The sequence below is a fragment of the Talpa occidentalis genome, unplaced genomic scaffold (genome assembly GCF_014898055.3).
Source record: "Talpa occidentalis isolate TD23 unplaced genomic scaffold, MPIMG_talOcc4v2.1 talOcc4.11, whole genome shotgun sequence".
NCBI lineage: Eukaryota > Metazoa > Chordata > Mammalia > Eulipotyphla > Talpidae > Talpa > Talpa occidentalis.
Genome location: NW_023601104.1, coordinates 21,055,467 through 21,080,289, shown reverse-complemented (window position 1 = coordinate 21,080,289; position 24,823 = coordinate 21,055,467). Strand labels below are relative to the sequence as shown.

The following is a 24,823-nucleotide window of genomic DNA, read 5'->3' as shown; positions in this document are numbered from 1 at the left end:
ATACCCCAGTTCTTGTATGCATAAATAAATAAATCTTTAAAAAACAACAAAAAATGACAATGGCAATAATCTGCTCTTCTCACTTGATTTCTTAGACATGTTACGTGAATGTCATGAGATGTGACTCTTTTTATAGAAGAAATCAATCTTGGTCTACAGCATTTTCTTAATATCTTGACAACCTAGTTTTATAATGTGGCCGATAACAAGGGGCAGTTGAATTGCCAGGCCTCTTCACCACTCCTTCAAAGAATAATAGATCAATGAACCATTCCTTTTTTTTTAAAAAAAGATTTATTTATTTATACAAGCCCTGGGTACAGTCAGAAGCACAGGAGGGTGAGAGAATTCACCAGAGCCAGAGCGGGGAACAGAACAGGCAGACTGATGAAATACACTGCTGAGGGGAGCAGCGGTTGGCAGGAGAGGATTGCGCACCATGTGGGACCCTCGCCGGTGGCCAGGGATTGAACCGGCACTACAGAGACTGCGGGCAGCTTCACAGCCCAGCGCTCAACTGCTGCACCACAGGGGAGGCCCTCAATGAACCATTCCTTTAAGTCTTCCTTTTTAGTATAATATTAAAATAAGAAGGTTTTATTTTTGAGTAGGGCTCAAATGAAATTCAGTGGAAATTTGGGCACTTGAGTTTGTAAGTTTAAATTTTCCATTGAATTAGGAAAACAAATTCTAATGTATATATAAGTGACTTTAGCACCACACTATGCCAAAATATGTGTGCATTTTTTTTTAAAATGCAACATGAGCAAAAACTCAAAATAATCATGAATAATTGAGAACACATTGTGTATATCGGACTACAAAAAATATTTGATCTCAAAGAGGAAAGATTTCTTGGCATAAAAAATATTACACAGGCCCAAAGCCAAACAAAAGTATTTTAGAACACATGCCCTGTGCTTGATATCTGATACAACATTTTAATAATTCGAATCCTACATTAAAGGCCCCTCCTCAGCCTCTCTTGCTCCAGAGAAGTAACACTAAGGGCCAGCCAACTTCTCCAAGGCCTGCCTGCCATGTGCCAGCGAGTGTGACACATGGAAAGTACAAGTCACAAACTCAGAGTGCTAGTCCTTGAGTAAAGTGGCCACGACACTAAAGCTGGAAACACAGAATAGAGGCAGGCTGCAAAATACAGGCCACAGGAACCGCTAAAGAAGTAGCAGTTCCCTGTGCCACAGGCTGCAAGGGAACAAAGGGAGTATTGATTCTCACTTGATTGCCACTTCTTTCTGCTCAATCAATCTTACATACCACTGCCAGATCCATCGTCCCAAAGTGCAGCTCTAATCACATTACTCTTTCACTTGAAATCTCGAGTCTCTCCCCAGTGGCCTGTTTATTTGGAAATCTTTACCCTGACGTGACATCAGCCTCAACACCACCTGCTGTCCTCCTCACTCAGAGACTTCAGGGTCTGGGCAGGAAAGAGAAAAATGTTGGAAAGCTACAGGGAGTATAAAGACTAGGCAGGGCCCAGCTCAAGACATCCAGATTTTTAATGAAGGAAATAAACTTGTACAGGTTAAACAAAATAAGACTGAGGTCCAGGGACCTGCTGGACTCCAGGCTGCACCCCAGGGAGACCACAGTGAGTCGCTTACCCTGGGCGCCATTTGCCTTTCTCTTCTCATTTGCTTGATTTTCACTGTCCTTCAATGCCTGTAAGACCACATCCTCACCTTCAAGACTGATCTTAAATCTGCTTCCTCTAAAAGGCCTCCCAAACCCCCTCAAATCAGAGGTAATCTATCCTTACAAGTGGCATAGCCGTGAGTGTGTGTGTTATTGTGCAGGCATGTTTACATACATGTATAAACTTGTACTTCTAAGATTTATAATTTCTGCACTTAAATTATATTCTTTACTAGGCCTCCCTGGTGGTACAGGGGTTAAAGACTTAGCACTATTAAGCTATAGGCAGTCACTGCAGCAGGAATTTGATCCCTGGTCTGCCAGGGAGCTAACACATACTACGCAGCAGACCTCTCCAGTCTGGCCCACTGCTCCCCTCAGCAATGTATTTCAGTAGATTGGTCTGTTCTGCTCCCCACACTCTCTGTGAATCCTCTCACTATTCCCCCCCCCACTATTCCCCCACACACCTCTGGCTTACACCCCAGTTCTTGCATGTATAAATAAATTATATATATATATATATATATATATGTGTGTTCTTTACTGAGTAGTAAGAAAGCTCTTGAGATTAAAGACTTTCTCATTATCTTCAGGTATATCATAATACCCTTATTAGGTATCCAAGACATTTTCAACAAACTGAATTGAAACTGCAACATGAAAGAAATACTTTTTTTTAATTATTATTAAAATTACATGCAATCTATTTGAAGGGAAAAATCATGTGCTCACAAGATGACTGCTTAAATTAATCACATGGTAATTAAAGTATGCCAAGACACACTATGTGGAAGAACTGATGAGTGGTGCCAGCAGAAAGCAGGTTGGGTTTCAGAAAAATAGGGATGAATAAGAGCCGGGGTGGACTGGGATGGTTTTGGTGTGGGGTGCAATCTGAGCTGGGCAGTGAAGGCTCTATAGGGCTTGGATATATAAAATGGTGGAGAGACATTTCAGGAAAGAAACTTTGACAAATTCACCTGACCACTCCTGGTGACATTTCTCATCTGCATGATAGACGTATCAAACTGGAGTGCCTCCCTGGTGTGAAGCTGTCCGCAGGTGCTGCAGCGCAGGTTCAATCCCGGCCAGCCGGTGAGAATCCCACATGGCGCAGCAGACCTCTCCTGTCTCGCCCACTGCTCCCCTCAGCAGTGTATTTCATCAGTCTGCCTGTTCTGTTCCCCACTCTGTCTCTGGTGAATCCTCTCACCCTCCCACGCATCTGGCCTGTACCCCAGTTCTTGTATAAATAAATAAATCTTTAAAAAAAAGTTTTTTTTTTTAAAAAAGATGACGTTTCGAACTGGATACCCTCTAAAGCCCAGTTTCAATCATCTGAGTAACGGTCTGGCATGTGGTGCATTTGGAGATGACAGTGCATCTGCCACTGGGGTCACAATCGCGGGTGTAGAAGTCAGACAGACCTCAGTTTCACTCCTGTGCTACCACTCTCCACACTTGTGACCTAAGAAGAGATGTGTAACTTGTCTCATTTGTTTTTATCTATAAAATGAACAATACTAAAACTGCACACTGTACTAGGTTGTCAGAAGAAGTAAATGAGATAATGTTGTGAAGTATTTTGTATATGACCTAGCATGGAGTAAACACACAGTAAAATCTAGCTTTCATTATTATTATTAGAAATACACCTGCAAGGGAATGTGCAAAATTGTTTGACTCAAACTTCTCCAGTTTTCCCAGAATGGGGACTAAAACGTGGAGCTAACGGCCAAGTGCTAACACATTCCGAACATTGCACGATCAGTCTTTGAGACTCTTTGGAGGTGACTAAGCCATCTCGCCCACACTGCCACCACCACCTTGCACAGCTCTCCCTTCCCTTCTACCAAACAAAGGATAATGCAATAGGGGTGAGGGGTTAAGGTGGGGAGGAGAGAAAATCACAGAAATGTAAGTCATCTGTCCAGGCAAAGGCATTATGTTACTTTTCTTTCTTCTTTCTTCCTATGAAAGGGAGAGGGGAATGCTCAATCTTCCCAAAGTCAAATAGGGGTGCCTCCAAGACATGTACAGGTAGCATGTACAGGTAGCTGACATTCCATGCCATGACTGTAAGTATATATCTACAGACTACTAGTTGATTTGCCTCTGAATTTCACTGATTTGAGGAAAAGGACAGAAAAAGCAGGGAAAGCACTCTCAGCTAGAATCTAGCAATAAAGAAATCTTGCTCAGTGAAATAAGCCAGAAAGAAAAAGAAAAATACCGCATGGTCTCACTCATAGCAGGAATCTAGAAAACCTAAATAAGCCAGGAAAAAACCTAATTATAATAAAGTAAAAATCAAAATCAACAAGCAACTATAAGCCAGAGACACACTATGGGGAAGAGCAGGAGGGACTGGGGTCAAATAAGGGGGGTCCAATTGTATGGGAAATATAACCAAGATAAAAATGTACACATTGTGCAATAATGAAAAATGATGTAAGAAACATATAAAATAAAATTGAAAAAAATAGAAAAAAAAATACAAAGAAATAGACCTACCCTCAAGGATACCAGGGTTTTGCTAGGAACACATCAAAGACAGAAAAGCAGAATGTCATATCTAATATAAATGAGCAGAAATTGCAATAGAAATGATCAGCTGCTTAGATTTGGAGGGTCAGGGAATGCTTCGCCAAAATTCAGATATAACCAGAACCTGAAGGAGTCCTTCAGGTGGATCAAGAACTGATGTTCCAGATATGTGCAGAAGCTTCATGATAAGAAGAAACACTGCATGGGCATGGGAGGTCCATTAGCATCTCTGGAGCCTAGGGAATTGAGGGAGAGTGGGGCATTGGTAGGGGAATTGAGCAAAAGAGGAGGAAGTCATGAAGAAACTCAGGAGCCACAGTGTAAATGAAGTTCTTTGTAAATGAAGGTTTGTAAAAGAATTGATAAGAATTCAAGGGAAGATCCCTAGGAGTGGAATTGTTGGGTTGTGTGGTAGCTCCATTTTGAGTAGACTGAGGAACCTCCAGACAGCTCTCCATAGTGGCTGGACCATTTTGCACTGCCACCAGCAATGTAGGGGAGTTCCTTTTTCACCACATCCTCGCCAACATTTGTTGTTGCTTTTTTTTTTTTTTTGATATGTGCCATTCTTACTGGTGTAAGGTAGTATCTCAATGTGGTTTTAATTTGCATTTCCCTCATGAAAAGGGATGTGGAACATTTTTTTATAAGCCTGTTGGCCATTTGCATTTCCTCTTTGGAGAAATGTCTTTTAAGTTCTTCTGGATTGTTTATTTTGTTTTTGTTGAGTGGTGTGAGTTCTTTGTATATCTTTGTGATCAGTCCTTTATCAGTTGACTGGAGTGCAAAGTTTTTTCCAATCAGTGGGGTATCTCTCTGTTTTGGTTAATGTCTCTTTTGCCGTGCAAAAAAACACTGATTCAAAAGAATACCTGTACACCTATGTTTATTGCAGCACTATTTACAATAGGTAAAACCTGGAAACAACCCAAATGCCCCCAAATAGATGACTGGATCAAGAAGATGTGGCATATATACACAATGGAATATTATTCAGCAATCAAAAATGATAAAATCATGCCATTCACAGCAACTTGGATGGAGCCAGAAGGAATTATGCTCAGTGAAATAAGCCAGAAGGAAGAAAGAAAAATATTGGATGGTTTCAGTTATAGCAGGAATATAGGGGAACCAAATAAGACATCCATGTAAAAAAATAGTAACAGTACAAAACACAACAAAGCAAAAGCAGACAATTATTAATCAGAGACATCCTGCAGGGGAGGAGGAGGGAGAGGAATCAGAGGAAGGAAGGGAGGGAGGAGCACAGGGGACTGAGGTGATGGTGCAGGGGTGCACTGCTGAAGAAAGCTCTATGGGGACTACACCTGAGGTGGTAGGGGGACACAAATAATGTTTAAAGATGAACAATGATGTAAAAAAAAATATATATATATATAAAAGAGAGATTTTTAAATAAATACAATGACAAAAAAAAAAAAGAATTCAAGGGCAGTACAGAGCAGCCAGATGCATTTGGGGGCAGGTAACTTTGGAAGTGAGAATGAATTAAAAGTAAAGGATAAAATTAGAATCTTCCTCCTGCCCCCCGATTTAGGGAGAATGAGGATGATTTGTGATGGTAGAATCGGGAAGAAAGAAATAGATTCCCACGCTACTGTCACAGATGTGCAAGCCTTGGTCTCGATTATATATATGAAGGAAGAAAGGGGTGGAGCTGTCCTTGAGTGTCCTAGGCACACCAAGGTGTTTCAGAGGAGAGGCTTTACTTCTCCCCTTTATGCTATGACCTTGGCCAAAATGTTCAAACCTCTTTCCTTAGGCTATTCATTCATAAAATGGAAATAATGATCTGCCTTATAAAGTGATTATGAAAGTTAAGTGTGATAAAGCACATACAATGCCCATCTACTAGCTAGCACATATTAGTTGCTTGTAATAATTAGGACATAGGCTTAAGTGCTGAAGTTTCCAACAACAGTGACTTAACTAAGACAGAGTGTGCTTTTCTTACATCCACATGTAAGCAGTCCTAGGAAGACCACCCAGATGGCCAAGGATTCTTCCATCTGTTGCTGCGCCATTAAACACACAGCCCATTCACACCCTTTCCAGACAGTGGAAAAAAGAAAAAGGAAAGGTGAGAAGGAACATCGCATACAAGTAAAATTCAGGTGTTGTCTCATTTAAAAAAAGGAGGGGAGAGAATGCCTATCGGGGAGACATCTAGCAGTTAATAATATTCAATATACGATCATGTTCTATAGAGATAGAAATTGATTGCTTAGAGGAAAGGAGAAAGTGGGAAATTCTGGTAGGTGAGAATTGGTAAACCTTAAGCATAGGATAACTCCAGTGATTTATTGAAAGATAATGATTTGCACAAAAATTATACAAGGAAAAAGAATATCTCAAAGAATTTAAGCTTCATGTATCAGGAGTATTGCACAAATTAGTTAAAGCATTTAGAATAAAGCTAAAGAAACCTTCAAATATTATTAATGAACTATTTTTAATAAGAGGGTAAATAAATCTTAATATTGAGAGAAAAATGAGAGCCCACTGGGTATTTCTATGGATTCCCTTTTTTAATGGAGAAATACGTGATACCATGGAGGAAAGTGTTAAAGATTTTCTTCTGCGCATGACATTTCTTTTAAAGAAAGCAAAGTGAATGTTTATATCCAAGTGGGCACTTGCTTTTGGGTAACCCATGAGATATGTGCTATCTCATAAGTGAGCCGCAGAGCCTGGGAACCAACTGACTGGCCACGCCAAGATTGCAACGGTTTGCTGCCCCCATGTGGCTGTCCTCTGTAACTGCAGCAACTGATTATCTGCTGCCCTAAAGCTCTATTTTGTTTTGGTTTTACTTTCTTGTGGAAGTAACACTGCATTGTGATATTAAATAAGCTTCAGGTGTGCATCAGGACTATATTACTGTAGGTCCAATGCCAAAAATTCAATTTCATCTTTCACCATACCATTGTCTTCATTTTCCCAATTTACCCAATTTTTCTCTTTTCCATTCTTACAAGTTCTTTTTTATCCATTCTGACAATAATTGGTCTTCTAGGTGAAAAATCTATTTTCGTGTCATTTACTTCATTTGTTTTCTAGCTTTGTATGTTCAAATTCCAGCTCCTGTTCCAGGATCTTTGTCTATCTCTCATCTAAAATGGAGGACTATCACTTAGCTTTTTTTTATTATTATTTTCCAATGATTAATCTAATTTTTAAAACTGTCCCTTTACAGAAAACTTCAGCGAGCATTTCCATACCCTTGAGTAATGAAACCCGATATCTAGCTTAGAATTTAATTTATTTTCAACCCTGCAGAACTTAACAGGTTGTTTTTATGTGTTATAGTTTGACCCAAAGCAAAATCAACAATCCTAATTGCCTGTGGTTTAAACAACAGTAGAAAAGGCATTTTATAGACAAGGCACTTCTCCAAGCAAGAACACCTTGTACATTAAGCAAAGATGAAGGTGCTGCTCGGGCAGACTGCACAGGTTCTTAGGTCTCCCCAGTAATCCCTCATCTCACACCTGCAGAACAGTCCATGTGAGCCCAGCATCCAGCTTCCAGATTCTTTCCAGAAAGTAAAAACCTGAGGTGGGCCCCCAGGCAGACGATCAACTTTATTCCTTTAAATCTGTTCTTCTGTTATGAAGAACTGTAGGCCACCACTGCAGAGAAGCAAGAGCACAAAGAGAGGAAGGGTAGGATGTGAATGCCTCCCAATGCGTAAAGGGAGCTATTGCATCGATATGGAACATTGCTAGTGTCTATCTGATAAGTAAAAAAGATATATTTTGTAGTTTTAGTTTTTGTTCTTATTATTACTTCAAATGAGCATGTTTTCTCATGTTTCTTGCTTCTATTTCATTTGAATTTTTCTATAACAATTTACTTGAATCCTTTGACTACCAGGCTGGTGATTGATAATAGAAATGAGAGCAGGCATCCTTATCTTTTCCATAAATTTATCAGGAATTCCTGTCACATTTCTCCACGAGCATAATGCCAACCATTAATTGATAACAAAACCACTTTCAAAATAAGCAGGTTTCCTTTACTTTTTTTAATTTTTATAAATTTTATTTTTATATTCCCCATGCAATTGCAACCCCCTTATTTTGACCCCAATCCCTCCCCTCCCCCCCCTTATAGAGTGTCTCTGGTTCATAGTTTTTGTTGATTTTGATTTTCACTTTCTTACAGTTATTCATTTTCCTGGTCCCTTATTTAAGTTTTCTAGATTCCTGCTATGAGTGAGACCATCCGGTATTTTTCTTTTTCTTTCTGGCTTATTTCGCTGAGCATGATCCCTTCCAGCTCCATCCATGTTGCTGCAAATTGCATGTGTTTATCTTTTTTGAATGCTGAGTAATATTCCATGGTATATATGTACCAAATCTTCTTGATCCAGTCATCTATTTTTGGGCATTTGGGTTGTTTCCAAAGCTTAGCTATTGTAGCAGGTTTCCTTTAAATGCTAAGTTTATTAAAGATGTTTCTCAAAAATGTCGTTTGAATATTCTTCTAGTTTGTATTAGGTGACTTTAATATTTTTGTCTCTATGTTCATGTATGGAGAAAGTCTGTACATTTCTATTTTTTTGGTGCTATTGGTACTCTTGCAACTAGTGACATCACTTTCATAAGGTGAGTTACTAACTGATAAGTGTTCATCTATGCTTCACAATAGCTTCAGCAATTCAGTATCTTTGTCTTCTGAAAGCTGGAGTGAATTTATTGCCTATATGTTTGGCTCTGGTGCCTGCCTGTGGATCGGGAGTGAAGTAGGAGAGAGTTCTCTTTCTTGATTTTCTTTCTTTATTGTTTCTGCCTGCTCTTGAATCCAGATTGTCCATCTTTCTCAGGAAAGTTATTTGTTCTATATTTTGATTTGTTGTTATTCAGTATTCATTTAGAATGGTTAAATTTCTTTATCTGAATAAATACTCCCTCACTACTGATACTGGGTATGCATGCTGTCCATAAAGTTTTCTCATAGAAACAGCTCTGAAAGACAATGTTTTTGCTTTCCATTTTATTAATTTCTGCTCCTACCTTCATTAATTTTCTTATGTTTATTTCTTTAATACTGCAATTTATCTACCTCCTGAGTTGGAATATATAGCTCATATATTTTGAATCTTTTTTCTTTTTGTTTTCAAAAAATATAAGGTTATAATATGCTTTTTTGTCACAGCCATTTATATTTTTTACTTGTCATAAACGTGATATAATAGCATCATAATTTCAGAGTACTGGAGAATAACAACTGAGAAGTTTTCTTGCTCCCCCTGCCTTCCACATAGTCTTCTTTGACTCTTTAACATGAGTTATTTAAAAGTTTCTTTTAAAAAATATTTATTTATGGTTCCTTTAATGTCGTCTTTTGCTTAATTTGTTTTTACCATCTTTTAGTCACTAAGGTTATTTTCTCTATTGGTTTTTAGGTCAGAATTTCTACTTTAGGAAATGTATTGCCATTTTCCCTTTAACCTAACAGATAATCAATTTTTAATGTGTGAATGTTTCCTAGTCAATTTACCTCTAAGTGGAACCAACTTTGAGCACATTTCTACATTTATAATTCTAAAGAAAAACATTAATAGAAGTATAATTTTAAATATATATTTTAAAAGCTATCTCAAGAAAAATATAGCCTGAGATTCAAAACAGGTTTTGAAGGATCATTAGTTATGGAGTTCAGTGAGTCTTAAAACCTGAATCAGCATTCTTCCCTCTTTCTCTCTCAGTCATTCTAAAGTTAAGTCCCAGCCCCCAGTAGTTCAGAATGCAACCCTAATCAGTGATAAGGTCTTTATAGAGGTGATAAAGTTAACATGAGTCCATTAGAGTGGGGTCCTAATCCAAGAGCACTGGTGTCCTTAAAAGAGACACACCATGCGTGCAACATGCATTACAAAGGCCACCAGAGGGCACAGTGAGAAGACAGCAAGATTAGGAGAGTCCTGGGGGAACAGGCCTTGTTCTTGGACTTCAGCCTCTGGAGAACTGTGAGAAAATAGTTATTGTTGTTTTAACATGGTTGTTTAAGTCATCAGGTGTGTGTGGTATTTCATTATGGCAGCCCTAGCAAAATAATACAATCACCCATGGACCACAGTTTCTACCACACCTTTCATAACTGAGGCCAAGTACATTTGCAACCCATTAGCCATACATGTATATTGTTTTTTTTTAAAAGAAAGATTTCAATGCCTATGTCTCTATCAACAATAGAAAAACAAAGGATGGTTCAAGTTAGATCACTTTACTCTCTATAATTCTTATGTTTCTAAGAGACGGTCTCATTCCTTTAATTTGCCAGAGCAAGTCTGAGAATCCAGGTCTTCTGGCTCTCAGTTCAAGGCACTTTCCCACTCACTACACAACCCACTCAATGGACTCAAAGATCTGTCTAGAGAATTCACTTTCTCTCCATCCCTAAACATAATATTGCACTATAGTCAAACTACCAAACTACCCTTCAAGCTTTTGTGAAATGAGTATTTCTGAAGCCATTCATAAGGCCTGATACCTCTCTATCTAGAAAGAAATGTGGTTACTTTATAACAACGAATGCAATCTAGAAAGAAGGTATTCTCTAGAGACATCTACACCTATAATTCGACAAACACTACTGATTTCTCAAGTCAACCTCTTCCAGTTAATAATTCCTTAGTTGTGAAATATTTAAAGATATTGCCAAGGCAGGCAGAATATTAAAAGTTTAAAATTGAAAATCACTTGCTACAGGAACTGCTTGAGGCCTGTATTATCTTCAATATTTCTTTGACTGAAAGCCATTATATAATTATGTAATAAGTCTTTGCAGTATAAATCAATGGAGTTCATATTAAGAAGCTTTCCTTTGAAAGGGTGAAAATGAGACTGGGGTTGAGAAAGTAAGCAGGGAGGGGAGCATCTCTTGATTTTTCCTATTTAAAATTTTTTATTATTTTCTCCTTCCTCAAGTCTCATTAAAGATAATGTAAATAAATAAAAAGGAAGAAAACATCCACCTATCATCTCACCATCCCAAGAACCCATATTGCTAATTCAATATACCTATTTTCAGTCCCTTTTATATAGACAAACATTATTTTTAATTGAAATTCTACTTAGATTGATTTTGTAGATTGGATTTCTCTAGAAGACCTTGAGACCAGGATTTGAGTGCTGGCAGTTCATTGGACTGAAAATGTCAGGAAACACTGGTAGGAGAAAGAAAGTAAGACAGGAAAGGGGAGGCAGCCAATCAAGAAGGTAATACCCAGGGAATGACCACTGTGGGTAACTGGAGCTGATTCCAATGGGAAATTCTGGGAGTCAGTATAGAACATGGGTCTCAAAGTCATCTCAACAAAGGGTGCAAAACCTATGAATGTAGGAACTCAATAATCCCTAGGTGAGTGCTCATTCAAGGGCATGGTTCTTAACCTCTTCAAGCCCGCTAAACCCAAAGAAACTCAGGCCAAGAGAAGCAGATGTTGGCAATGGGAGCAGCCAACTGAAATACTAAGAGGGAAGGTACATGACCTGGCACATACAGCATCTACCACAATCGGGAATGCTGTTCTAGGTACTGTATTTATGCTGCTAATACCTTGAATCTTTTACCTGATATTGAATGGTCTGATAATGTTACTGCCACTCTTTTTTGGCTGCATATTACATTAGTGAATGACTACACTAATTTCTGATTGTTGGTATTGGGATTTCCATCTTTTTTAATTGTAATATAGAAATTGTAGCAAATATTCCTGTATTGAAATATTTTGTAGAGTCATAACAGTATAAGTATTATAAAATAGCTAGACTATGAAGCCCTGCATTGAAGGATATGCATATGCATTTGGGGCTTTGGATTTGCATTGTAAAGCTGCTCTCTAGAAAAATTGGAAGGACTTACACAATTAGCAGTATGAGGCATTTCTATAGTTTCTTGACCACTACTGAGCCAAAGGGCAGGGCTGCCCCAAAAGGCCATGGGAGTGACCAACATGAGTGGACTTGGCTGGAGAGAATTATTCTCGAGCCTTAAGATTTAGTAGAGTTTGTCATACTGATTCTGGTCTTTCTTGAGAAATGTTACTCTTCTCTTCCTTCTAGTTTCTCCTTTTTGTGATCAGACTATCTATCCTAAGGCTGTTCCTCATTGCATTTCAGAACCCCATCACTTGCCTGGATTCACAGGTTCATAGCTAGAGAGGAATTTAGCTGGAGAGGAATTTTGCCTCAGAATGTATTCTATCTTGACACTCACCCAATCTGATTTGAATGATATTTAGATGAGACTCTGGACACCAGGTTTTACAGATGATGCTAGGAGGATTTGAAGACTTGGGATTGTGATGAAATGCATGTATTTTGCATATGAGAAGGACATACTTTTAGAAAGGACAGTGGTAGATGCAATAGGATCAACTGTATCCCCACAAAATTCTTATGTTAAAGTCCCTAACCTCCAAAGTGAGGGCATTTGGGGGCTCTGTGTGGTTATAAGGCTTAGATGAGTTCATGAGGGTGAACTTCATGACTGCATTAGTGTTCTTGTAAGAAGAGACACCAGGCGCAATCTCTTTCCCTGTCCCTCTGCCTCTCTCGCTAAGTCCCCAAGTGAGGACAGAGCAAGAGACCTCTCACCAGCACCCAACGATGCCGCCACTCTGACCGTGGACTTCCCAGTGTCCAGAACTGTAAGAAATAAATTTCTGTTGCTTAGATGACCCAATCTATAGAATTTTGTTATGGCAGCCTGAACAGATTAATGCATCTGGTATAATTTCACAGGAGAATTGATGCCTAAGCATGCACTGCATGGCGTAGATACTCTATGTGAGAACTAAGTTGGCCAGACAAGAGAGCTGAGCTGGTGGGAAGAGGGGGTTAGAGTGGCTGAACCCTGATTAATGCAAAACAGGAGAAAGCACAGAGCCAGGCAGATGTATTTTTCCCTTTTAACTCTCTTTCGTGGACTACTCTGAGGTTTCATTCCTCCTTTCAGTCTTGGGAAGCACTGAATGCCAAGTACATCCACTGAGCAATCTGCTACATCTGTCTTCTGCTCACCATGCTCCACATCTTCTCGTGCCTTGATTTCTTCCTTTACCTTACAGGTTGGTACCTCTTAAGAGAGCAACACCTTAGTTATTACCTCAGGCTCTAATTTTTAAAGGACCCATACTAAAAACACATATTATAGTAAATATAGTGTAAAGACACTATATTTTTGTAATAATAGAAAAAGTCCAGTGAACTTATAGGAAAAATATGCAAAAATTATTGAATTAGATATTTTACATTTGAGGTGACTACTCAGATACCATTATCTTTTAAAACGTGAGCAATAAAGTTTCCAATTAGATCCCTATATAAAAGTATGAGCTGAATATAAGATATACTTAATTGGATTCATGGCTTTTAAACACCTGTTCCCAAATAATAAAATTACAAATTTGATAAGAGGTCTCAAATATAATGTCCTTGAACACATTCACTGTTATATTTATCACTGACATAGGTTTATTTTAAAAACTAAACTGAATGTTCAAGTAATAGGAAATGGAGAGAAATATATTATAAATAATAAAATCAAGATTCAAAATGATCTCATTCTCTAGTGTGAAATATCTCCTTCTCAGAGTGAGTGCAAAAATGTTCTGACAAGGTTAATTTTAACAGGATAAATCCAAAGCCCCACATTTTGGCTCGGAAATTCAAATATACATGAACTGGGTAGAAAGAAACTATTTCATCTGCAAAAGTAAAATCTAAGGATTCAACTAATCACAAAACTCATATAAACACCTTTATGAATCTAACTGGTCTTACACTTTATTAGAAACACTTTTTCTAGAATACCCAAAAGAACTAGTTCACCATCCTCTGTGCTGTAAGACCTTTTTTTTTTTTTTTTTTTTTTTCAGGAAAACTGGGTCCAATTCTTAGGAGCCAATATGAATTGAAAACTGCTAAAATGGCCAACATATTTAGAAAATTAAGGTTAAAAACTTAAGTATCTGAAAAGCCTGTCATATAAAAACGAATGATTGAAAGAACAGGAATATTTAACCTAGAGAAGAGAAGATTCCTGGGGGATTTGACAGCTATCTTCAAATAATTGAGGAGCTATTATTAGAAAAAGATGTATGCTTGCAGATTAAAAATCATTCTAAGAAGTTTCCAATGATGATGCCCAGTGACAGAATGAGGCACCTTAGGTGGCAATGACCTCTCCATGACTAAAAATATCCACATAATGGTCACACAATAATTTAATTAAAATTCTGTTGACCTACATACACAGTGGCAGAATGGCAGGGCAAGTTACCTGCGATAGGGCCTACAAACATCCTCCTTTAATTCTGAAAATTTGAATAAAATTAGGTCATAAAAGAGACATGTAAAATATCATTTAAAACACATCATCACATGACTCTCACCTCAGTAAAATACTTTTTAATTTAAAAAGAAAAAATAAAACACGTATCTTCAAAGCTTAAAATGACCAGACAATTTTATTCTACTTAACAGAAGGCATCCTAATGCTCAATGTCATGGGCAACAAAGAAGCAAAATATCCAGGAAGAGAAGATACATGGAGCTGATATGATTAGCATAACTGAAATGTGATTCAGGTGAGAAAACTTGCTTGAATTTTTTTATAGACACTGGGGCAGCCACAGCTGGGGTGGGGAGCCTAAGGAGCAAAAAGGTGGAACAGGGCTATCTCATTCTAAATAAGTAGCAGAAATGACAAAATAAAGGGAATGTGCATTGCCCAAAACCCTTATGGAAAACCCAGGTCACCAAAGCCAGCAGTGAAATTGGGTGGATGTGCAATGGGAGGACAACACACACAGGTATCAGAGATGTGCATGGAGTCCAGAATCTGGACAGGGAGATAAAAGAAGGGTCTGGGTAACAGCCAAGGATGATGTTCACTTCCCCATTTACATGAAATTTCTGAGCATGAGGTTGGAAATTCATAGCATGAAAAATAAACAGAAAAGAAAAAGAAAGTAAATTTGTTTTATAAGCCATTTTCTTCTCAAAGACTTCGGAATAAGATTATAACCTTCCTTGCTTCTTTTATTCTTGTCTTGTAGTTCCTATAGCCTTTCTTTTATGAAATAATGATCATTGTAAATAATTTAGCTTTGTTTTGTTTAGAAATCTCAATGGCAATAGGAAATACAAACAAATCTGGGCAAACCTCCTCGTTTTTCTTTTAATTTCAACAGTCTGTGAAATTGAAATTCTGGAAATGTCTGGCCCACAACATCCATCCATATTTGCAATTTGATTTTGTGAGGCAGTCAAGGAGATATGTTAAGTTTGAACTAAGAAACATGTTTGAAAGGAATCGATTCACCTAGCAAATGCAATCAATAGCTGTACAAATTATTTCCGTTATACCATACAGCTTTATTAACTGCTTTGGTAAGTGTATGTAAACTAGTTTTATTGTCCTGTGAGTAGTACTGGATTATTTATGAAATACAAATAAACAAAATAGAAAATAGCAAAGTTAATCATTTTCAATATTTAGGCTTTGCAGACTTTACATATTAAATATTACTACCTAGAGATATTTCTAAATGCATATAAAAAGACTTAATATTTTAATCTCAAAAATGATATGTTGAAGGCAAAAAAGTATAGTTTGAATCATATGACTATGACTGAATGCTATTGAGTATTTTTTCCAAGCAATGCATCAATTCTTTTTAGGATTAAAAATAAATCATGAATGTGAACTCTGTCCACATTTACACATGAAAAATTTAAGATGCATTGTGTTAGCCATTAGGTGAGACAAGCATTATTTTTCTGAGTCTATTTCCAAAGTTAATTATGAGAACAAAATGACACAATGGATAATGTGGAACTGTGAGTTGTTTTTATCACTGACAATTATATTAGTCATATCACAATACTAAAAATAAATCAAGCATAATTTAATAATATTTGTAACCTAATGATTCAAAATGCATATGAAAATTTTATATTTTACATGGTTCCCTTTAATTTCACTAAGCATCAATGTTAGAAAAGAGTTTCAATTGATAGAACACTAGACAACATCTAGCCTACTCTCGTTTCTATCTAACCACAAATATTTTAGATATACCTATCAAAAATGAAGAAATGAAACATGAAATATGACATTCATACAGAGCATAAAAATACCATCTCTGCAAGAGCTAAATTAGAAATCCCAAAATAATGTGTGTCATATCTTATACTAACATATCCCGAATTCTGAAAGCAGCATGTTAAGTGTAAATTTTAATTTATGAACTGCCTTTGGGAATGAAATAAATTCGGGGTGACTAAGTTGTTTTAAAAATAACTTTGCCTTTATTATTTTAAGTAACATTGAAAAGAACCTTCACACCGGCTCACCACCACACTTTCTGCCTACTAATCCAAGTGTCATCCAGAAAGAGGTAGCTTATTACATAATATTTTATACTAAATCACTTCATTTTTCAGATAATTTTCCTCCTAATCCTCTGCCAAAATATGGGGAAGAAGTGGAATCTTTTCTCTGCATAATTTTCCCGAGCAGACTGCCACTGCCAGCTGTGGAAGGTTAATAATAGATGCTCAGTGCCTCTCAGGGTATTACTGGTCATGGCAGCACAGAGCCTGGGGTTGACACACAGGTTACACTAGGTCATCCTGCTCAACAGATCAGCGGCAATATGTTTTCTAAATCTCCCTTCCATGGAGTTCAAAAAGTTTGATGTCTCCTCAGATTTCGGAATATTTCCAAGAGTTTATGTTCCCAAAGCTGACTGTTAGTTCAGTACAGAGCAGCCTTTCCATTTCATATGGACTATTTGCTCTGCCTGGTGCCAATCCAGATGTGAAAACCAGTGTTCTTAAGTTCTATAAAATTTAGTTGTTGTTTTTTGTCTAATAATCTCTACGAAAGATTTGAGATATGAGAATTATCTACATCACAGAGCAAACAACTTAAATTTTAATGTAGAACATTTTTCTTTCAAATCTTTCTCATTTCTTAGTCCTCTTTTCCCTTCCTTCTTCTTAAGTTCTTATTTTTAAAAAAATCTATGACCTGGGTTCTAGCCTTCCACAGCCATTTTGTCCTCCATTATAGCTTCTTTTTCTTCCCTTCTAAGCTATATCCCTGTCTTCTTTGCCCCTCAAGGGAATAAAACAGAAATAGCTCTTTTTTTTTTTTTTTTTAATGCAGACTAGTTCAATTTCCTTCACACAGCCTATCACTGTGCCTATATAAAACAACATTCAAATCATCCCTTTAGGATTCAAGGGTGGTTTTCAATTTAAAGACTCACATCTAAGATTCAAAATTACTTGGAATAGTAATACCTAAGTAATTATGCTCCAAATACCTCCTGCTAAGTGAACATGATGGGGAATAAATTCCCTGGAGATGATCAGGCAAGTTACTCCTACCAAATGATACCCATATTTCAGGGAGTTGGAGACAGAAGCTGTCACAGCATGCAGGTAGAATTCAAGGTTCATGAGTCCTGGGTGGCTTGTTTTGTGTGTTCATCTGAGTCAAATAGTCTTATATTTTCCTTATTTGCTCAACTACTAGGTTTTGAGGCAAATCAGTTATTATCCTGTAAAGTTACAATGAGTTGCCCAGTAATTTACCAAGATATGGTTTAATGTTTTCTCTCTTTCAATATTAGCTGCCCTAAAACAGGCAAGTTGATTTCTACTTCCAATCATGAAGGACTACCAGAATTCAGAATTACTCTGCTGCCATAAACAACTGGAAAACAATTCAAAAGTGCAAACTATTTTCAGATATTGGACTATGCACAGTTCAGGGTTATGATGCCAGAGAGAAATAAAACACAAGGTAAACCTTATAACTGCCTAACTTTCTACCTTGAAGCAATTTTCAGACAGTAGCATAGAAAGGAGAGACTCCAGGGCCTCCCTGGTGGTGCAAGGGGTTAAGCTGCAACCTATGAAGCTATCCACAGCCAAAGCGGCACAAGTTTGATCCCTAGCCAGGGAGCTACCCACATGGTGCAGCAGACTGCTCCCGTCTCACCTGCTGCTCCCCTCAGCAGTGTATTTCAGTCAGTCTGCCTGTTCTGTTCCCCACTCTGTCTCTGGTGAATCCTCTCACCCTTCCACAACTCTGGCCTGTACCCCAGCTCTTGGATGCATAAATATCTTTTTAAAAAAAAAAAAGAAAGAAAGAAAGGCAAGACTCCAAAAGAGCCTAGAGAAAGAGGTCAAATTTCAAGTAGTAGAATGAGGTAAAATTTTCAGGGCAGAGTACCTGAGAGAGAGAATTTATGCAGAGAAAAAGTTCAAGAAATTTATTTTGGAGTTACTGTAAGTCTGGAAAAAAAAAAAAACAAAACATCTGTGTACACATAGGGGGATGTCATGAAGCGAGACTAAGGGAAGCTCATAGGGAAAGAACAATTGCAGAAAATTGTAAGACAAAAATTCTCAGAGCTCATATATGACCTAAAATAATTTGTTTCCCAACACCCAAAATAAAGGACCCCAATGAACACAATGAGTATTTATAAGAAACCACTAAAAGGCAATCATTAGAATGGTATTTCTCTATCTAAAGATTGTTCCTCTATCTAAAGATTGTTCCTACACACACGAATGTAGGAATTTAGCTCATGAAATGCTTTGCCGAGTTCCTCTTCCTTTCAGAGCTGCAGGTTTGGGGAGCCTGGGGTACCCCTCGGTCTACCCACTAACACTTGCGCATTTTCTTTGTTCCTGACATCTCACTCAATCTTACACTAGGGTCCCTGTAGCCCATGACAATATCTCTGTCTAGGTCTTCCAGAAATATCATTCCCATCCCTCAGCTCTATAGAGACCTAAATTCTCTGAAGTTTGTTCAGGTGCTAACCATCACTGAGGCTTGTTCTCTGGCTGACAACTTCTAGGATATTCTTGACTCTCCCTCAAAATCTAGATGCCACACATGACCAGATGATAACTAAAGGCTCTTCCTAAAAGATCTTAGACTCACTAAATGCCCTAAACTTACTAAATGAAACATTACAAGTGAATTCTATCAAACTTTTAAAGAATAACTTATGCCCAGCATACTAACATTACTTCTCAAGGCCCAAGAAGAGGGGATGTCCCTGAATTCATTCTAGGATATCAATGCTACCTTAATACTGAAACCAGATAAAGACAAATTGCAGCAGCAATCATGAGAAAAAGCAGAGAAATGGAACATGGCATTATCTGACATTTAACTATACTATAAACAAACAGTAAAACAACATGTATTAGAATAAGAATAGACACATGGCTCAATAAACACAGAACTAAATATACAGCTATAAATCCACATATATATTAATACTTAATTCATGAAAAAGGAGACACATACAGTGGGGAGAGGAGAGTCTGTTGGAAAAATTGTTCTGATAAATCTGAAAGGCCATATGTAATGAATTTGGGTCAATCTGTAACTCCATACTCAAAATTAAATTCTAAATTGATTAAAGACATACAAATGGATTAGCTATATGTACTGCAACAATAAAACATACAGAGGCAACATTGATATGTTTCATGTTTGTGGAAACTTGACCCCTATGACAAAGAGCATAAAAACAAAAATAAACAATTAGGATTATCTCAAATTAAATTTGACATAGATAGACAGACAAAAAAGACAATCTACTGAATGAGTAAAAAGATTTGCACATTACACAACTGAAAAGAGAGTAACATCCAAGATATACCAAAAAAGTTATTCAAGTTAACACTACCAGAAAAAGAACATCCCAATTAACAGATGGGCAGTAGATCTGGACAGACAATTCACCAAAGAGGATATCCGGAAGGTAAATAGCTGCATGGAAGAATGTTTATTTTACCATCACTTTTAAAAAGGTAGATACAGGTCAAAACCACAATGAGATAACTCACAACCTTGAAAATGGGACCTATTAAAAGGACTCTCAATTGACAGAGATGCAGAGAAAAAAAAGGAGGATTACACTGTAGGTGGGACTGTAAACTGTCACAGTCATTTTGGAAAGCAATCCGGATTTACCTTAATAAAATAAAACTGGAAATAGCAATCCCACTATTGGACTCATGCAATTATAGGCTCTGCAATGTTTATTGCAGCACTGTTCACAACAGCTGGGACACAGATACAATCTAAGTGCCCTCAGAGAGAGGAGTGGATTAAGAAGATGTGGTCCATCTATGCAATGGAATAAGCTCCAGCCACAACAAAACACAAAATGTTGCCATTTATCAAAAAATGTGAGGAGCTGTAGGGTATTATGTATAGTAAAGCCAGCTGAAATGATAAAGACAAATAATTGAGATACAGCAGAAGATTCAACGAAGTTAAATATTTATACAAACTAGTGGACAAAATAAAAGAAGCTAAGAAGGAAAAGGAAGGGAGGAAGGGTCTAACAAGCAGAAAGAATGGTGGGGGGGGATGACTAAGTATAGATAACGAAGAGTTCAACATAAGATATAATACTGAAATGCCATGCTAGCATATATTTCAGGGGAGTTTAAATAGAAGTTATATTTTATAAAGTATATTATTCAGGAAAAACTTTTATTAACAAACTTTAGATTTTGATATTTTATTGTTGTAATCACTGAATTTTCATTGAAAATAGGAACCAAAAATCAAATCAACAAGCAACTATAAACCAGAGACACACTACAGGAAGGGGAGGAGGGAGTAGGATCAAAACAAGGCGGGAGGGAATTGTATGGGGACTATAACCAAGATGAAAATGCATACATTGTGCAAAAATGAAAAATGATGCAAAAATATATAAACTAAAAAATTGAAAAAAATAGGAACCAAGTTTATCACCTCAAAAGCAGAGCAAGTTTGAAAGGTCCAGGAAGCATTATTCAATCAAAAAAAAAGTTCAAAAGATTTTGTTTTACACTGGCTTACTGTTTTGCCAATCTACTTTCATCCAGGGACACTGCCTTTTGGCAAAAATATCCACAAGTTTTTGCCAGAATTATACCGTGCCAACATCATCTATAGCCATCTAGAGATTTTGGAATCATACCCTGTCTGAAAATAAACATTTTTTCAGACCTTTAGCATATTCTGAATATTTTATTTTCTCTCTCGACTCCATGAGACAATATACTTTGCCTTTGTAGGAGATAAGGGGAAATCACCCCATAACCCTTTAGTTTGTCTTGGGTTGGTCAAATAATATCCTCACATCAGACATATTAGTAAAAAATAAATAAATAAATAAAGTTAATGTCATACCTACAAGGGAGCCTACATAGATATGAAGGGTCCAGGGAAGGGAAGATATAATGAGGCACAGATTCTGAGCTAAGGAATGGGATAGGGGTCCTGTGGTTTCAAGAAGAGGGGCAGGGAATTTACATGATGAAGAGATACACTGTAATTAGAAGTTATCTATATCATATAAATAGGCTTGTCTGATAGAAAGGTTATTTCTGGTAACAATGCTAATTCCAGGTAAGATCTCCAATTTTCATTCTTTTAGGTAGTTAGGGGAGTGGTATCAGTTTCTCATGAGCCTGTGAGACTTTGACTGACCTCAATTCAAAATAATCCACATGGCAAAATGACATCAGGTCTTGGGGAGGCCTGTTCTGAACACTTTCACCTTGACTTTCATTTGCCTTCACATACTCTCCTTTCTCCACATAATTATAACCTAACATCTGCAGACTCTAATCTTGGTCTTCTCATTCATGGTCCCTACATGAACAAGAAAAAGGAAGGGAGGAAGGGTCTAACAAGTAGAAAGAATGGTGTTGGGGGAAATGATTAAATATAGATAATGGAGAATTCAACAGAAGATATAATACTGAAATGCCATGCTAGCATATATTTTAGGGAGTTTAAATAGAAGTTATATTTTATAAAGTATATTATTCAGGAAAAACTTTAATTAACAAACTTTGGATTTTGATATTTTATTGTTGTAATTATTGAATTTTCATTAAAAATAGGAACCAAAAATCAAATCAACAAGCAACTATAAACCAGAGACACACTACAGGGAGGGGAGGAGGGAGTAATAAAGAAAAAAAAATGAATACAAGCAAGACAAAAAAAAAATAACTGCTTAATGATAAATTGAGGCATATTAAAATATTAAGTTTATTTGAGCAAAAATTTGTCAGGCAGTGTTTAGAAGCTCCACTAATAGGAGCTTGGAGAGGGATTTTTGCAGAGACAAGGAGAAAGCAAAGGAAGGAAATTATTGATCATCTATAGCTGCAAAGCCTAGGTGGTGTTTTTGAATGACTGTAAATAGTGTTTTGATTTCACAACCCTGAGGCATTTACAGGCTTAGATTTTGGTTTGCTTATGCTGTCCATCACAGCATTAGAATCACCTCTGCATAATGGCTTCCTTGCCTAATTATTTGAATAGTGTCTATCTTAAACAGTCAATTATATTTACCAAATAGCTGACCCAATTTGTTTTTCAGCAATAGAAATATTAAAATGGCAAAGATTTCAACTGAGAAACATCTAAAGGATATGAAACATCAAAGTCACAAATAGCTAATTTTTTATTATTCTAGTTATGAGCATATGTCTAGCTAATTAGAAAAATTTTTAATAAAATATAACTTGTTCACATGTACAAGAAAATTTATCATCCTGATATTCAGCATTTTCCAATTTCAAGCAATATAAACCCAACTCAAATTAGCTTAAGCACATAACTTTAGAAAAGTTAAGGAGCAGATGTTTTGGGTTCAAGTGTTCAAGTGTCACCTCTCTCAACTCAGTTTCCCTGTGTCAACTTCATTTTTGAATCGAGGCTGACCATGCCCAACTGGTGACAAAGATGTCTTATCTACTTAGGCTTCTATTCTACCAGCTAAGAGACTATACCTGAAAGAGAGGCTAGCCCTCAATGTATCCAGCACAAGTTTCAAGTGGGTTCTCAATGGCCTGGCTCATGTCACAGTTCATAGTGAACCTTCACTATGACCAATAGGAGGCAGAATTCTGATTAGCCAGTTCTCAGTCACCATTTCAGTCAATGTTCTGAGGAAATTGACAGACTCATCAGAAAGTCCTGGATTGAAACTGTGAAGAATAGTTTCCCCAAAGGTAAAACAGTGTGCTGCTGTGTTACCAGAAAATTCATCTATGCTCATACTTTATACCTGGAAAATGATCTTTATCTTCTCAACAAGTGCAATATTCACACTTTATCAATAAGTGAAACAAAATTCAGAGGAATTAAATTCAGTATCACATAGTAAAAAAGCAATTTTGAACTTTAGTTTCTATTTTCCATTTAGTTTCTAGTTTCTATTTTCCAAGATCAATATTCTTTCCACTTTGCAAAGCTTCCAATTCTCCTGCTCAGTAGGAATAAGAGGTTATACATTTTTCAGATTGTGAAAGAAAATATACTGAAACCTAAATTTATGTAAATGTAAATATACAGCTTGGTGTTCTTCACTTATGTTCAGAATATTACAATGAACATCAAAATAGATATTGGTATTAAGAAAGTCATAGAGCAAGAGCTTAACAGACAACTGTCTACCCTTACCCTGACTTTAACATATATAAAAATCTTCCCTAGTTCATCCAGATATTCTTCCTAGCCAGCTTGTGCCAAAGTCTGCAGGTAAGAAGCAGCAACCCTCTGAGCAAAGCTTGATGTCATAACATCACCATGGCAACACTAGCAATGAAGACAGGAGATGCAAAATTAATCGGCTGCAGTGACAATCTTATGAACTGGCAAATAGTGCAAATCCACATAAAACCTTTAACAATCTTCCAGTTTTTGTTTCCGTTAAATAAGACCACAGATCTTATAAGTTTTCCCAAATAAAAATTCCAAACCTTCTATTCTTAGGACATTCTTTGGGAAGTACCCATCTATCACATGTACTATAAACTTTTTTTTTTTAATTGCAAACAGTAGTCAATCTTTCCACATACTGGTTCTCAGCTATTTTTTAATAATAAATAAGATATCCTATTTTTTGAAAACCTGGCTATGTTAATACCTATTAGTTCCCTGTAAATTTTTGATTAATGAAAATGTCTTGAGAAATAATGTGAAGTGAGTGCAGAACAAAAACATCCACCCAAGATAAATTTTAAGGAATGAAAAATGTGTATGTTTCCGTCTAACCTGTGGTTGAGCTTACAAGAGTTATTTGAAACAAATAGGAGTTCATTTCAATGAGAGATAACAGAGTGTAGTAGAAAAAGCACAGATTCCAGAGTGAAATAAATTAGTACTTAAATCCTAGCTCCACTGATTGATAAATGTAAAATGATCAAGTGTTTTAACACCTTTCATCTCAGTTTATAATGTTAAATAGGGATTGAAATAAGTCAAAATTTCCAGGATTCCTGAGAACATTAAAGATAAGGTATATGAATTAAAGAACATTAAAGATAAGGTATGTGAATTGATACACAGTAGGTGGTACAAAAAAAAAAAAGACAACTGACAGCCAATTTGATTTTGGACTTTGGCTTCCCATTTACTTCTAATATTTGTGAGCATGAACAAACCCTCTTAGTCTGGCATTTATGTACCATATTAGAATCCTGGGACCTAGAATTGCTTCCCTGGTCCAAGTTATGCCCCC

General features: G+C 36.9%; 1 long non-coding RNA gene across 1 annotated transcript in view; it reads right to left on the bottom strand.

The window, feature by feature from the left end:
* Positions 1 to 23,290, bottom strand: part of LOC129146931 (uncharacterized) — an 86,454-nt gene extending 63,164 nt beyond the window's left edge. The window contains exon 1 of the long non-coding RNA XR_008554315.1: positions 23,091 to 23,290. This is a non-coding gene — a long non-coding RNA (uncharacterized LOC129146931). The remainder of the gene's footprint in view (positions 1 to 23,090) is intronic.
* Between the last annotated feature and the right edge of the window lie 1,533 nt (positions 23,291 to 24,823).